This window comes from Opisthocomus hoazin, chromosome 14, assembly GCF_030867145.1.
Source record: "Opisthocomus hoazin isolate bOpiHoa1 chromosome 14, bOpiHoa1.hap1, whole genome shotgun sequence".
Lineage (NCBI taxonomy): Eukaryota > Metazoa > Chordata > Aves > Opisthocomiformes > Opisthocomidae > Opisthocomus > Opisthocomus hoazin.
Window position 1 is genome coordinate 1,856,332 of NC_134427.1, and position 14,678 is coordinate 1,871,009.

The 14,678-nt window shown below is 48.5% G+C and overlaps 1 protein-coding gene across 2 annotated transcripts in view; it reads right to left on the reverse strand.

Moving 5' to 3' along the window:
* LOC104327969 (fibronectin type-III domain-containing protein 3a) overlaps nucleotides 1-10,828 on the reverse strand; it is a 50,919-nt gene extending 40,091 nt beyond the window's left edge. For both annotated transcript variants that reach the window (XM_075435180.1, XM_075435179.1), the window contains exons 1-2: nucleotides 10,751-10,828; nucleotides 5,340-5,433 (exon numbers count right to left, since the gene is read on the reverse strand). The gene's annotated coding sequence lies outside the window, so the exon portion shown is untranslated. The remainder of the gene's footprint in view (nucleotides 1-5,339; nucleotides 5,434-10,750) is intronic.
* Nucleotides 10,829-14,678: the final 3,850 nt, after the last annotated feature.

Below are 14,678 nucleotides of genomic sequence, written 5' to 3' on the forward strand. Positions count from 1 at the left end.
TACCGACTTCCACCGTCCCTTACCAGTCTGGATCGGGTTCCTGCTGCGACTGTGCCAGGAAAGCAATAAAAAACCTGCTCCCCTCCACCCTCAAATAACAACTACACCGGCAACCGCCCACAGCACTTAAGAATCATTTTCTAGCCTGAAACTACATCCCTGAAGATCTGAGAGCCCCACTCCACGGGGAAAACAGCAGGCAGCTGCACAGTCTGAGGGGCAGTGCTCACCCCGGAGGGCTATGCGCCTTTTCCCCGTGACTGCACAGCTTCTTGCTGTCCTTCGCAAGAGAAGTTCCACTGTGACGAGCTGTGAGCTGGGAGGAAAGTACCTGGCGATGCCCAGAGTACGTTAGATTTGAGCTGTTATTTAACACTACGCTCATTAGTCAGATCAGGGCCACGGCTGTCCTCTTAATTATTCATTTATGAGGCCTGTAAAGTTTGCGTTAACAGTTTCTATAATGCAAACATTACATTACTTTTAGATAAATATTTTCCTTTGCTTTAGTTATTTTATGTCTATACTCTTATTGCCAGGAGAGCAGAGTCATATCCTAAGCACTTCTGTGCTGTGTCTCGAGTCACCAGCCCCACAGAACGAAACCCAGCAGCTCCTAAAGGTCCTGTTCCTCCTTCTAGAAGTGTTCACGAGAACTGAACACCTCAAAGGACTGAGCCCTTGAAGTGTTTCATTCATGTTTCGACTCTAAAAAAGTAATGGGATTAAGATATTTTCCAGCTGTATTGATGTTGTTAAAAAAATTAATTAAATGCAAAACTGACTGCTTCTTTCCACCCCCTAGGAAGACATGTCCTAGCATAAGCTGAGTTGCTCATTTTAATGTCCTAAACCTACACAAAGTACAAAATTTCCAAGCTTTATGAAAAAGCTTTTAATAAATGCAACGTAACAACATATTTAAAACATGATTTTCTAAGTGTGAAACTTTGCCCCTGAATGTCAAAACATTGTTCTGGTTGTTCAGGCCCTGAAGAAAACCAGTTTATCTACACATTAACAATAAACTACTGACCTTCTGTACCCTAACGTCTATCTAAATCACTTGGAAGTTATGGAAGCAACACAGACCATGGTTCACTGAAAAGTAATTTGAAAAAAGCTTCTGACCCGATTCACAAGCAGCAGAGCACACTGTTGCAACAAAGAAAAAGGATAAAAAATGGGAAAGGAAAACCCTATGGAGACCCAAAGCAGTGACAGCGTCCTCCCAGGGCTCCTGGCACAGCTATAATGCCAACCGTGGTAAAGAACAGCTGGAAAGCTGAGGGGACATTGCTCAGCTCCAGAAAGACAACCCTACACTCTGAAGAGGAGAAGCCCTTCTACGTACCCGAACACAGATCTGGGAGATAATACAGTAAGGGCCACAGAGAAACCTTCACTGGTCAGCAGCAAGGTAGCTGGAGTTTACACCTTTACGTAACTGCAGATCTGAGCAGGTGAAGCGAAGTGTTTAAAACCGTGCCAAGATTTACAAGATGGGAACTGCAAGTTTCTGCAGGGAGCTGCATGTGCTCCGACACTCTGAAATTCAGGTCAAACATCTGGATAACTCAGTATAATTCTTCCCTACGGGACAAATTTAGTCTTGAGGTGGAACATCAAACTGAATCCCTTTTACGCAACAAGTTCTGCCCCTTTATTTACCAACTTTCTTCAATCTGAGGGGAAAAAGTTCCGTTTCAAGGAATGGAAACAACCCAGAGAAAAGGCTCTGGTACGCGCAGACAAGTCCACCGCAACAGACACGTGTATTTCATAGCACCTTGTGCACCTGAGCTTCCTCCCCATAGCGAGGAATACCTAGTCCACAGCAAGGAATAACCGTCTAAGCATTTTTAAAAGCTTTTTCTGTAATTTTCAAGCAAGAGCTGGCTGAGAAGCAGCCAGCAAAGCGGCAAGTTTAGGTGCACCCTGAGCTTGGCTGGTCTACTTTGTCCTACGTGATGTATTTCCAGAGCCCAAGCACACCACACTGTGTGTTCCAACACAGACAAGGACGTCAGTTTGCCAGGCCAACGAAACCTCCTGGGATTACGCCCGGGAAGCACCAAAACTCGGACCGTTTCAGTGCCAGAACTGGGTAATGCCTGTCCTAAAGTAGCCTGGAGAGCGTTATAGAACGGCACACACAAGCACAGAGTTGGTGCAGCTGCTGTGATACAAACAAGATCCAAACTGAAAGGTATTTTCCAAACGCTTGTATTCCATACCCTGAACAACAATTTGTTTTTTATTTTAAATTTGACTCTAAGAGAGCGCAATCATCCAGATTATTAACAACGACAGTAACAACGCCATTTCCAAGAAAGGCTCCCTACCACAAGACTGGTCAGAGCAGTCAGCTGTCGTCTAGCCCAACAAACCAGAAGTGAAGCAGGACTGCACACGATTAATACCAGCAGGAGTTTGCTTCCAGGTTTCTGCAGGCACTGAGGAGAGCAAAGGCTGGTTTTCTGCTAGCTCTGATTCAACCTGCTTCTGCGAATCCGACGTGCACTTGATGTATCCTGCCAACGTACTGATACAAACAAGCTTTTTAACTTAAGAACTCTCCTACACAACTGGAAAAAAAAAGAATAGAAATACAGCAAAAGCCAAGGACTTCTTCAACTTGCAAGAGATTATGCAAACTTCTAGCAAGGAAGAACTATTTTGATACACAAACTGCAGACGTTTTCCTTGCACAACATGAGCAGCAGTTCAGGCTGTAACGGTTTAGCTGCACAGCGGATCAAATTAGTCCAGTTAAAACAGGTTATACTTCAACCAAGGCCTAAAGCACACCAATAAATTACTTAAATTACCACATCTGAGCAGTCTCACGGTAACAGACCGTGTAAATTTCTTTTAGTTCATGGAAAATGCAAGGGAAAATGCAAGTATGAGATCACACACACGAGGTTTAAGCAAACACACTTCACCCGGCGTCTGCGACAGGCCAGGAACGGGCACATAACCACTATCACAGCTCAGCTGACGCACGGTAACACACTAAAATAACTTGCTTCTGTGTCTGAGCTTTCAATATTTATTGGTAAATCAGTTAACCTGCTACAAGTTTGGGGATGTAATCACACCTTTACATAAGAGCATAAGTGCAAATCATCAGAGTTCTGAAGAATCTAATGATGACAGTTTGTATGTATGTTTTTACACAGTCTAAGAAGTCTAGGCATGAAAAAGCAAAATGACAGTTTACACTACACCAGAACGCTGTTTACATAACATATTCCAAACCCAAATAATTCTTCTAAATAATTATCACCTCTGACACTTTGAAATGGACAAAAATGTATGTATTGGTAAGCAGACCAAAGCTTCTGATGGAAACAGTCCTTCTGCTCAATACTAACGTGTACTGTCTTGCAAGTACTTGAAGAGTACTCAAGGTGCTTAGAGCCATGCAAATATTAAAGGCTGCCTTCATTCCTTCCAGGAACCGTGCTACGACGAACCCCACTGAAGCTACACGCTCATGGTACAGATCACTTCACTGGTCTGGAACGCTTTACTACTTCACACAGCAGACCTGAAAGCAACTGATCCCCATTAAAGAGGAATCAATGTTGAAGCTATTTAATAAAGGGCACTAAGCAGCAGATAAAAACACTTCATCCAAATTTACAACCTGCATTTAACATGGCTAAACGATTTTCCTCCCAAAATACCTATTCGACTCCAGGAGACCAGGACATGCGTACCAATATTTTTTTCTTTATATCTTGTAAGAAATACATCTGCTGACTGATCTTTTGGACACAGGACACGTTCAGCTTTTCTCCCCAAAGACCTGTTTTGCACTTAAGTATTTTCACACCACGTTCTATTCTACATTGATTAGCTACCATCCAGTTCGTTACTTGATTTCTTCTGTTGCATTAGAAATCTGTGAATCAAACATGAAAGGACTTGGGAAAATGGGGCAAAGTCCTCTCCACAAAGCTGAAACTAGCATATCACGCTTGAATTTTGGTGCATAGTCATAACACGAAAATTAATTCTTAATTAGACGGGACCTAACCTCAGCAAAAACATAGCCCATCACAGAAAAGCTAAAATCTGCTTGGATGCCTTTCGATTCAATGCGTTAGCTGGGCTGCAGTTTCACCCTCTCACACCGCTGACGTGCGCTTGCTTTCCTCAAGGCAGCAGTCACGTCAGGCTGAAGAACACACTGTTGTGAGCTACACGCACCCAGCATCACCCACAGGGATCAAACACTTGGCAAAGGACAGGGTTAACTGGTGACCAGGTAATAGTTGTGTAGTATCGATGGATAGCCATTTTGAGCAACATTAACAACTGCTCTCTTGGAAAGACGAGGCCTCCACCAACGCAACGGGTGGTGCTACACCTAAATCTGCTTTTTGAAAAAAGCTTGACAATGGTCTTCAGGGCATGCTCACGCCAGCTCTTCGAAAAATGAAAACTACTGCTTCGTGTCTGTACATCAAAAAGGTGATTTCTGATTCACAAATACTTTATACTGCATCTGCTTATTTTCCTCCCATGTAAAACATACTGTTCTAGGTGACAGCTTCTAAAATTCATCTTTACTTTTGGCTACTTGTATTTTTATGACTGCAATTGCCATGGTTTCATAAGGGTCTTACAGTATTGTATATCAGAAGATAATTCACAGGAATCTTCATTTAAAAAAAAAAAAGAAAGCTGGAGAATTCCTGCTCTCCCAAGTGCCACACTGTGGCAATTTTCTGACCGATGCCTCTCTGCCTGTCAAGCAGGTCAGTTCCATGACCTGATCAATTCCACCCCTGAGGAGAAGAATCCCATGAGCTCCAACTGAAAACAATGTATCTGAGTCAGGCCACCTAGTCGGTCACTTATCAGTATGCTACCACTCACTTGAGCTGTTTTCTACACAGGAAATGCATTTCGCTAAAAACAGAATTTACTTTCTTTATCCAAGGCCAATTATGCAAGTCTCTCCAAGACAAAACTTCCAGCTAGGCGGGTGGGGGGAGACAGAGAGAGAGAGAGAGAAAGAGAGAGAGAGAGAGAGAGAGAGAGAGAGAGAGAGAGAGAGAGAGAGTAATGTGAAAATAAAGGCGAGGTCGCTATCCTTTTCTTACCTCAAGAACTCGTATCAGTTCTTTCCCTAATTCATTTTTTCCATTTGATAAGAAGTTATTTAAAAACTTCTTCCAGGAAAAAAAAAAAAAAAAAGGAGTCCTAAGTTTAGAAGTCTGTCAAGCACTTTTATATTATTTCACCTTAAAGTGTTACTTAGAGACTTAACAGGAAAAAATGCTTCATAAAATCTGGGAGAATAATAAGTTACGTCTAATTACCGTTGACGCTCTCCTGGCTTGAGTTCGCTCCTGTTGATAAATGTTACACGGTCAGTGCCCGCTGTAGTGTGAGCAACCTTCCTCAGTCTTCTTTCTGCAGACAAGAAGGAAGTAATAGTAATCTTCTTTCGAGCGACTCGGCAAGCATAAGGTCTTAAAAAAGGGTGCAGAAAACAACCTACGTTCAATAAAACAGCAAGAGACATCAGCGAACGGCCAATGATTAATTGCACTAGAATGGGCAAACGCAACTCGAGGAAGTTCAAACTGGAAGTCACTGGGAAAGGCCCAGCAGAGCTCGCACAGCCTCTTGCGTTCATTCCGTACGTACAGAAAGCGAACCGGACAACTGAGGAAACCCCGCACGCACGTCTACGCCGTACCGGCCGGAGACGCCACTGCTCACGCCGTGACCTCATCAGCGAGAGGCAGCTTGAAGGCAACGAAGATGGTCCCCGTGTGAAGCTCACTGTGTGGCAATTCAGTGTATTTACCTGGCTATCCATAAAATGCTCTATTCCTCCATACGACAATAACCATGAAGGAAAATCCACTTCCAGAAATGATGCAAATGTATCCAAATTTAAATTACCGTGAACATACTTCTCCTCTGACAGGGGACACAAAAGCCCACCATAAATGGTACAATCTGGAGCATACAGTCCCAGCTAACTGTTACAGGGCAGCACAGCTGCATTGCAGGAACTGTCCCACCAAAGATGCTCTGCCAGAAGGTAACGAGCAGCTTCAGTAGCCACTAAAACCATTCAAGATGCTGCATTTATTAACATAAAAATAACAATCTTTCTCAAGCTACTGGATCCAGTACCAAACTCCAGTTCCTAAACCACGTGCACATTGAGCATCATGAATTGCAGCGCTCTGGCTCTCCAAACTTTGCAAGTCTTTACAAATAGTTAATTCCCAGTTGGGATTTTCTGAAGGCTCGGGCACGTACGTGCTGCAGCAGAAAGCACTGTCCGCGCAGCTCGCCGAGGCCGTTCAGAGCCCGAGCCGGCCAACCTCGCGCCGAGCCAGCCGGCAGAAGCGCCCGGCGTCCCCCAGCGAGCACAGCAGATCCTCTGTTACGTTCCCCAGAAAGGTGATACTGTCTTGAGGCCGCAGATGTTTCTGAAGTCACAGCCTAATAAATGTCCCTGCTGAACTACTTTTAATGAGACACGGGCAAAAAAAATTGCAGGCATCAGGCCCCAACGCTGGAAAAGTGAATCTTGAGCAAACAGAGGCCTTTTCCACATCAATCAAGATATGGGGAACAATAGCAGATTTACACCGAGATTGAAACGGGCCAAGGGCTCTGAGCCAGTGGTCTGTCTTTGCTGGTCAATACACAGAAAGGATTGTGTTAGCACCACTGAAAGAATAAATTATCGCTGCTTTTACAATAAGCTCTTCAAGAATGCAATAAAGAGTTCAGTGTGTGCTCCTCACTCAGGAATCCAAAACTTTTCAGTTAAGGTCTGGCTTGCAGCAAAGATAACAGCTGAAAACTAACCATCTTGACCTTGGTAAGCCTCACGACAACTTGCTACAAACAGGCAAAAAAAATGAAAAGGTTGCTTCTCAGATATTCCCCAGCCTTGAAACCAGAGCAATGAGCAACCACAATTTCAAACACCGATAGTTCAGACCCGATCGTTTTGAGATACAGCAAAATTAGAAGTGAGAAATGTAATTCTTCTCCTAAAGCCTCTTGACTGTTGCAGTATTACTAATCCTGAGGTTTTCTCATCTGCCTTCAGCGATAAACTTAAAATTCTTTTCCGATTAAATGAAATGATGACAGGAAATTAAGAAAATATGTAACTAGGGGAGGCATTCTTACAATCTCTCATACCGGCTCATGACTTTGATGCAGAATATTGTAAGAATGCCTTCCCGGTTGTGTATTTTCTTAAAAGCTACAAGCTTACTACTACAGCTTGACAAGAAGTCTTCCAAGGTGGGGAAACAGCAGGTCCTCAAATAAAAGTGCCAGCTCCAGTCTTCCAAGCTTAAAACAAGTATTTTAATTTGCTTGAAATTCACCCAAAGGGATTCCCCCAAACCTTTTTCAATAAGGGGTGTACAAATGGGTCTACAAATACATAGACGGTACCGCTCCAAGGCAGCGCGTTCCCGGGGGGGTTCGCCAAGGCCACGCACTCTCCCTCGTGAGCAGAACGCTGGAATTCTTACTGTTCGCACAGTACACATGAAATCTTGTTTTTAAGGACTCACCAAACCTTTCCCAAAAATAAACATGAAAGATGAAAGATTGCTGGCATGGGTGTGACAACCCACACAGTCAACACGATGCAAATGCTGGCCTCCGAAAAAACCCAAACAAAAGACCGTTAAAAGCGTTATAGAGAACATTTATAGCCAACTTTGTTGCAAATTTGGTTTCAGTACAACATCAAAGAAAGATGCAGTTTGTCATGTAGGGCTGTGGCAGGAAACACATTTTATCTTCGTTCTCTCTAAAGGTGAATACACTCGGAGTTGTTGTTTTAAACTCTTCTAACAAACATCCAATTCCTCAAAACCACTGGCAAGCAGAACACTGTAGTAAAATTAACTACCAAATTTTACGAACAAAAATAAGCTGCCCCAGTGTAACGGGAATGAAAACAGCCTGCACCACGCATCTCTGCAGATACCAAGCCCAAGAAGCTGAAATTATTCCATTTTGTTGTCAAAGTCCTGCTTAACTGCAGTTAAGGCTGAGTTTTTCAAAAACTTGCTGCAGCAATGCTGAGCCTACAGCCGCGTGCCCAACTTGTAATAGCTTGCTCCCGGAGACATTCGAGACAGTCAATACAAGCCCTGTTTATTCACAGACTGCCGTATTAAGAATCTCAACCTAAGATCCAGGATAGCAGAGAACACAAAGTAGACTGCTTTCAACTCAGCTTTACAGAATATTAGATTTATTTGACCCGAGCTAAGAACAAATTATTCCCAGACAACAACAGCATTCCAAAACTTTCAGAGATTTGGAACACGGTAAGGTAAAAAGACCTAAAAGAGGACAGCGTAATAGCTGGCTGGTGTTCAACGTGCATGATTGCACACACAGAGCCTTGAGAAAGTCAACATCTTTCCTATTTTACCACCTTACCCTTTTTCACACAAAAATTACATAAAACAAGGAAAGGAATGCAAGTGTGGGAAGCAACTTGGGTTTTGCTTCTTACAAAGATACTGAATAAAGCACAAAGTACTTTCTTTCACGCTGGATATTAACTCCAAGGTCAATTTATTGGCTTAAAATACAGAGAGGATGCTTCCCTGGTTAAAATGCTAATCCGAGTCTCAGGAAATCTAGATTCAATTCCCTGCCTCACCACATACTTCCTGCGTGACCTTGGGCCATAAATATTTCGGTGCCTCAGTCTTTCCATCTGCGACCGAGATAGCATTTCCCCGTTGAACCAAGCGTCGTAAAGATAACGACATCAGAAGAACATCAGGAGGCACCGACTGTAGCCATACGCGTACCGGGCTACTGAAGAACCGACCTGCAGCAGTAGCGTGTGTCAATATTCACAGCCATCCGGTAAAGCAGGGAAGGACTGCCAATGCTAAAAACCTAGCTACCCCAGGGCAGAAAAGACATGGAATGTACGAAGAATGGATAGAAATTGAAACCTCAATTATGAAAATAAATTAGCTTTACAGAGAGTTTCCGTCACTGCAACAAGAAGTCCAAATAGCAAGTTTTAAAGAGAAACAAAACTGAGACACCAGCTGAGAGCGAGCTGCTAGGGGAAGCAAACACACCTGCCAGCAACATGTTGTTACCCTGTTTTCCGAGATTATTGTGACGGGCTATGCATGAAGCGCCTCAAGCAAGAGGTGCAGGGGGCTGCCGAGGCTGGGGGCCATGAATCCCTGGACCCTCTCCCAGGAAAGCGAGCGGAGGGGGCTGCTGAGGCTGGGGGCCAGAACCCCTGGACCCTCTTCCCCAGGAGAGTGAGAGGAGGGGGCTGCCGAGGTTGGGAGCCATGAACCCCTGGACCCTCTCCCAGGCAAGTGAGAGGAGGGGGTTGCCGAGGCTGGGAGCCATGAATCCCTGGACCCTCTTCCCGGCAGGGCGAGCGGAGGGGGCTGCTGAAGCTGGGGGCCATGAATCCCTTGACACTCTCCCAGGAGAGCAAGTGGAGGGGGCTGCCAAGGCTGGGGGCCATGAATCCCTTGCCCCTCTCCCCGGGACAGCGAGAGGAGGGGGCTGCTGAGGCTGGGGGCCAGAACCCCTGGACCCTCTCCCCAGGAGGGCGAACAGAGGGGGCTACTGAGGTTGGAAGCCATGAACCCCTGGACCCTCTCCCCAGGCGAGCAAGTGGAGGGGGGCTGCCGAGGTTAGGGACCAGAACCCCTGGACTCCCTCCCAGGAAAGCGAGCAGAGGGGGCTGCCAAGGCTGGGGGCCACGAACCCCTGGACCCTCTCCCCGGGAGAGTGAGAGGAGGGGGCTGCCGAGGCTGGGGGCCACAAACCCCCGGACCCTCTCCCGGGACAGCACCCGCCCGCCGAAGGCAACAACCTTTCGTCTGAGGCCGCAGGCAGGGTCGCGCTGAGCAGCAGTCACTGCGGGGTCCTCGCCTTCGGTGCTGCCCCAAGGCAGAGGGGCACGAAGCAGAAGGGGGGAGGTAAAAGCCGGGCTGACAGGGCTGACCTCCCCCTGCCCCGACCCCAGGAGGAGCTGGGGGAGGCGTCCGGCGCTGAAGCCGCTGCTCAGCCAAGGGGAACAACTCGAAGGCTACGTGGCATTTGCAGGCAGCAGCTCCGGCTGCCGAGGAGGGAAAGGGGGGGGGTGGGGGGGGGGAGCGAGAGGGAAGCTGGGGGGGGGGGCAAAGACTTCAGATCTCAACCCCCCTCAAAGAGACAGAAGGAAAAGGGGAGGAAGAGGGGAGAAAGAGAGAGAGAGAAGAAGAATTTGTGCGCTGGGGAGAGGAGCGGGAAGGGGAAGAGGAAGGCCGGGGAGCTCGCTGGCACTGACCCCATCGGGGAGGCAAGGCGGGGGGCTCGCCGAAACACAGCCGAGATCCCCCCCCCTCCGCCCCGAGAGCGGGACCACCGCGACCCCAGCCCCCCCGGGAGCTGCCCCGTTAGAACCGGGCCCCCCCCCGCGGCCCAGACCCCCCCAGAGCAGCGCAGCCCCCACCCCCATACCCCGGGGGTCCCGCCGCTCCCCCCCCCCCCGCCTCCCCGCCCGGCCGCCGCCCCGCTCCCCATCCCGCCGCCTTCCCCTCAGCCCCGCCTCGGCGGGTCCAGCCGGCCGCCAGCCCCTCGGGCGGGGAGAGCCGCGCTCCCCCGGGGCCCCGCCGCCCGCTCTCGTCCCGAGGGGAAGCGGGGGGTCAGGGAGAGCCCACCGGAGCCGCCCGTCCCCCTCCCCGGCAGCACTGACCGTGCTCGGCGCCGCAGCCCCCGCCTCAGCCCCGGCGCTGCCGACCGCCAACCGCCCGCTCCGCCATGATGGAATGCGGGCACTGCGCCTGCGCCGCCCGGCCGGGGGCGGGCGGGCGCGCCAACCACAGCCCCGCGGCCGATCTTCGTCTTCAGGCACCGGGCTCCCGCGAAAAGAGGCGCGGGGGGGCGGCGGCCCGCAGGTGGCTGGCGGGGCCCGGCTGGGCGGGAGTCCGGGCCCGCGGGTGCTTGGCGGGGGCGGGGAGGCAGGGCCTCACGGCGTGGGTGGGCACCGAGCGGCGACAAAGGTGCTACCGTGGCCGGGGCGGGTGGCCGGCACCCACCACCCCCGGCTGAGGCCTAGGCCGCGTCCCCCGGGGTGCCCCGCGGCCTGCAGGCCCCGTCGGGCCTGGACCGCCCCCCCCCACCGCCAGGAAGGCCGCGGCCTCTGGCCCCCGCCGTGCCAAAACCGGGACAAATGTGGTAATTTACACATTTTGTATGTCTCATCTCCCCCCTCGCGGCTCGGGGGGTCGGTGGGCCGCAGCACACGCAAAGAGAAGAGGCCCGAACTCCGACACTGTGTAACGAGCTAAAAATCGTGTGAAGGCCGCCGAGGGTACGACGCGAGGGCCGCGACGCCAACGGTTTAACTGGGCAAAGCGAAGAGGAAGGCGAGGGTTCGTCACCGGCGTCTCCAAACGAGGAGCCGGGTACCCTGCCGTGCCCCCGCCGTCCGCTCCCGCCCGTCCCCGCAGCACCCCGAGCCCTCGGGAGCACCGAGCTGCGCTCCGGGAAGGACCAAGGGCTGGAAAACCCCATCAAGGGCCAAAGAGCCCCTCAGCCACATCCATTTTCTCTGGCAATTAACGCAGCAACACATTTCGCACTCGTCGGCTGGTTTCCACGGGACGGTCCGCACCGATCCGTTCCCGTTAACGTGTTTTTGAGGCACATCTTTCTAAAGCGGCGATTTAAGGGGTAGTTTTGCGTGCAGCACGGGGGTCGGCTTCCGTACAGACGCAAAATAAATGTGACAGCTGTGTCCTTACGTGAGCGCCGCGTGGACCGTGGATCACAGCAGTTTGGAATGGAAAGGTCAAACTGGACGCTTATGTGCGAGCTGTATAATATACACATAAATCAACTAACCCTTTAAAACAAATGGCCATGCGTTTACCCCTGGATTGATCTTAGACATATTTTTAACGAATACAGGAAATTTTACAGTGAATAGAAGAAATTGTTGCTTCATGTCAGAGGATGTCTCTGGAGACTAGTGGAAGTGGTTGATTTGCCGTGCTGAGCGGCCCGCGCTAAACAGGACTAAAATAAATGCCCATCCATCTTCTAAAATAAGCAAGCAGTGTCAAGGAAGGCCAGAAGCAGTGGTGGCTGCTGAATTTCTAGGCGACTAATGACTTACCTTGTTAAATAAATGCCACAAAAACACTCGGTGTAGCTTTACAATTAATTTTACTCGTATTGGCCCATAAGATGACGAGTGTATTCTCTGCAAATTGATAGCAGAGTGGAAGAAAAGATAAAAATCATCCTCAGATGGCGTCTGTGCATTCAGCGCTTGCTTGAAGTGTTATCCCTTTCTTTTTTTGTTGTATTTGATCATCTAGCTATTACAAGACTTCAGTAATGGTTTTGAATTTTACATTTGTTTTGGGGAGAAGACAAGCAAATGCTATCACGATGCTTTAGCATCACTGAAAACGTACATTTGGCACAGAATAATGCTGCTGGAGCATTAGGAGATGGCTTTTGCAAGGAGCCCATTACCTTTCTATTCGCTGCTCTCTGTTGTCACCCCATTTACGTAAGCTTGTGAGCGCAGACGAGAGCTTCTTTGTCTGAACAGCTCACTATAATGCCCTTTGTGATCTAAAAAGCAAAATTTGGTAGTTGGATCGGTGGCCTCTTCCAGGTGGAGAAGGCGGGGGAAACCTTTCCCTCTTAGAGAGATAATTGGCACAAATCTGTCATGGTTTCTGCACTGAAATTTCCTCTGCTTTCTGTCTCTTCCCCGAGTTTTACTGCACACATGTAACCACTGGCCCGACTCTGGGACAGAAAAGCAGCAGCTCTGCTTTTGCCCTGTGCAATAGTGTGGATCAGCACGTCACCTGTTTTATTATGGTTGAAAAGAAATTAATAATTCCTCACACCAATAAATAGATAGAAATCTTCAGAAAAAGATTCAGAGGAAAAATAAGCTGCTTCTCTGTTTCGAGTCACATCTTTCTTTCGTCACTAATGCTTAGCTCTTTATTCCACTCACAATTCTGAAATGAAATTCTTAAATTCCTGCTCAGATTTAAGGCTGGTGAACACTCCAGAAGAGGTAGCAGGCAAGTCCAGCGCGGGACCCGGTGCATACAGACCTGCTTTCTGCGTTATTGTGCTCTAGGAACAAAAGGCTGGTTAATCATTTCACCTTTGAGAGAATTCCAGGAATCTTCAGCACTCCGTCTCAGGAATCTTATAGCTCCACAGGCTCTAACTAATCTGCAGCGAAGCGTATGCAGTGCCCCGGGGATTTAATTTCTGAAGTGAAAGATTTGTACTTAATTTTTGGGAGAGCTGCTGAAAGAGACCCATCAGGATGCGATTTGGAAATTTGAAATACTCTGCGTTAAACAAGTGTAGCTGCTGAAGGCAGCAATTCAAGGACTGTTTTGACTTTGCAGGCTCAGTATTTATTCATTGCCAGCTAAACCTGAAAAGTTATGACTAGTGGTGGTGTGTGATAGGCGAAGGTCTGGTTCCCTCTCAGGAGCACACTGTGTCTGATAGCCAGAGCAAAGGAGGTCTCTGGGGGCGAATGCTGAGCACTCTTTGCACCCAAGGCTATTGGACCTCCCAGCTTTGGTTATCACGAGAATTCCTCTGTAGTTAATAATGCAGTATTTAGCACTCAGAAAAATCCTTTTCCTTTCCCTCTGACCTTTCATTAAATCATTTTTTCCCCCCTTTAATTTTCCTTTCTAAACATACCACATATCCTAGCAAGGCATTCAGTGGTAATTCCAGCAAACATGATGTCTGATGGAAAAGCTTACAGAGTCGTAGCTAGTTGCTAGTCAGACTTAGGATGAAAGATCTAAAAACTGCCCGCATTCCACAAGCTCCAGGGCTCCTTTAAAACTGAAAATGCTTCAAGTACGAGAACTGTTCCCACACCATGGAAAAGTGACCGAATGTTTGCTGCCTGCATCCTACGTTCAGATTGCTATGGGATGACAGTAAGGGGAAATTTTTTTCTCAGCTGAAACTGGAAACTCGACCGCCGGTCGGTGAGGCTGAAGGCACATGGGCGGGCTGTTCCAGATGGCAGAGCTGCACCGGAGGAAGATTTGGCAGGAGCAGGACAGTGACCAGACTGCCTGGAAAGAAGGCCCTGGTTAGACGGGTCAGAAATTACAGAGCAGCACGGAACAAGTCTGAGGGGAGCTTTAACTGTATGTTGAAATTCCTGGAGAGCCATGAGGACTGTGCAGTGACAGCGGTGATGCCAGGTTTCCCACACAGTGCTCGTCTCAAGTCGCTGGGCTGGAAACAGTTGGATTTTGAGGAGATAATTGCCCAGGCTGTCCTTTCAGTCTAGAGAGGAAGAGGGTAGAGAGGCACAGACTCCAGTGACACCGGGTCGGGGGGTGGATCCGGGCCTGGGGAGAAGGAATTAAAAATAGCAGAATATAAGAGCAGAGAACATTTGGAGAAAGGAAAAGGAAAGAGAAAAGAAACAGCCAAAATGGGAAGTGGAAATGAGTCAGGAGGGAGGGAAGAGAGCACAAATGGGAAGAAATCTGGGCTTATAAAGGAAGGGCAGCCTCTGGAATGGAAAAGGAGCGCTAAGGAGAGACCGTCCTCACAAAACAATGGCCAGAAGCAGTGCCAAAAACATGCTCGTTCTTCCA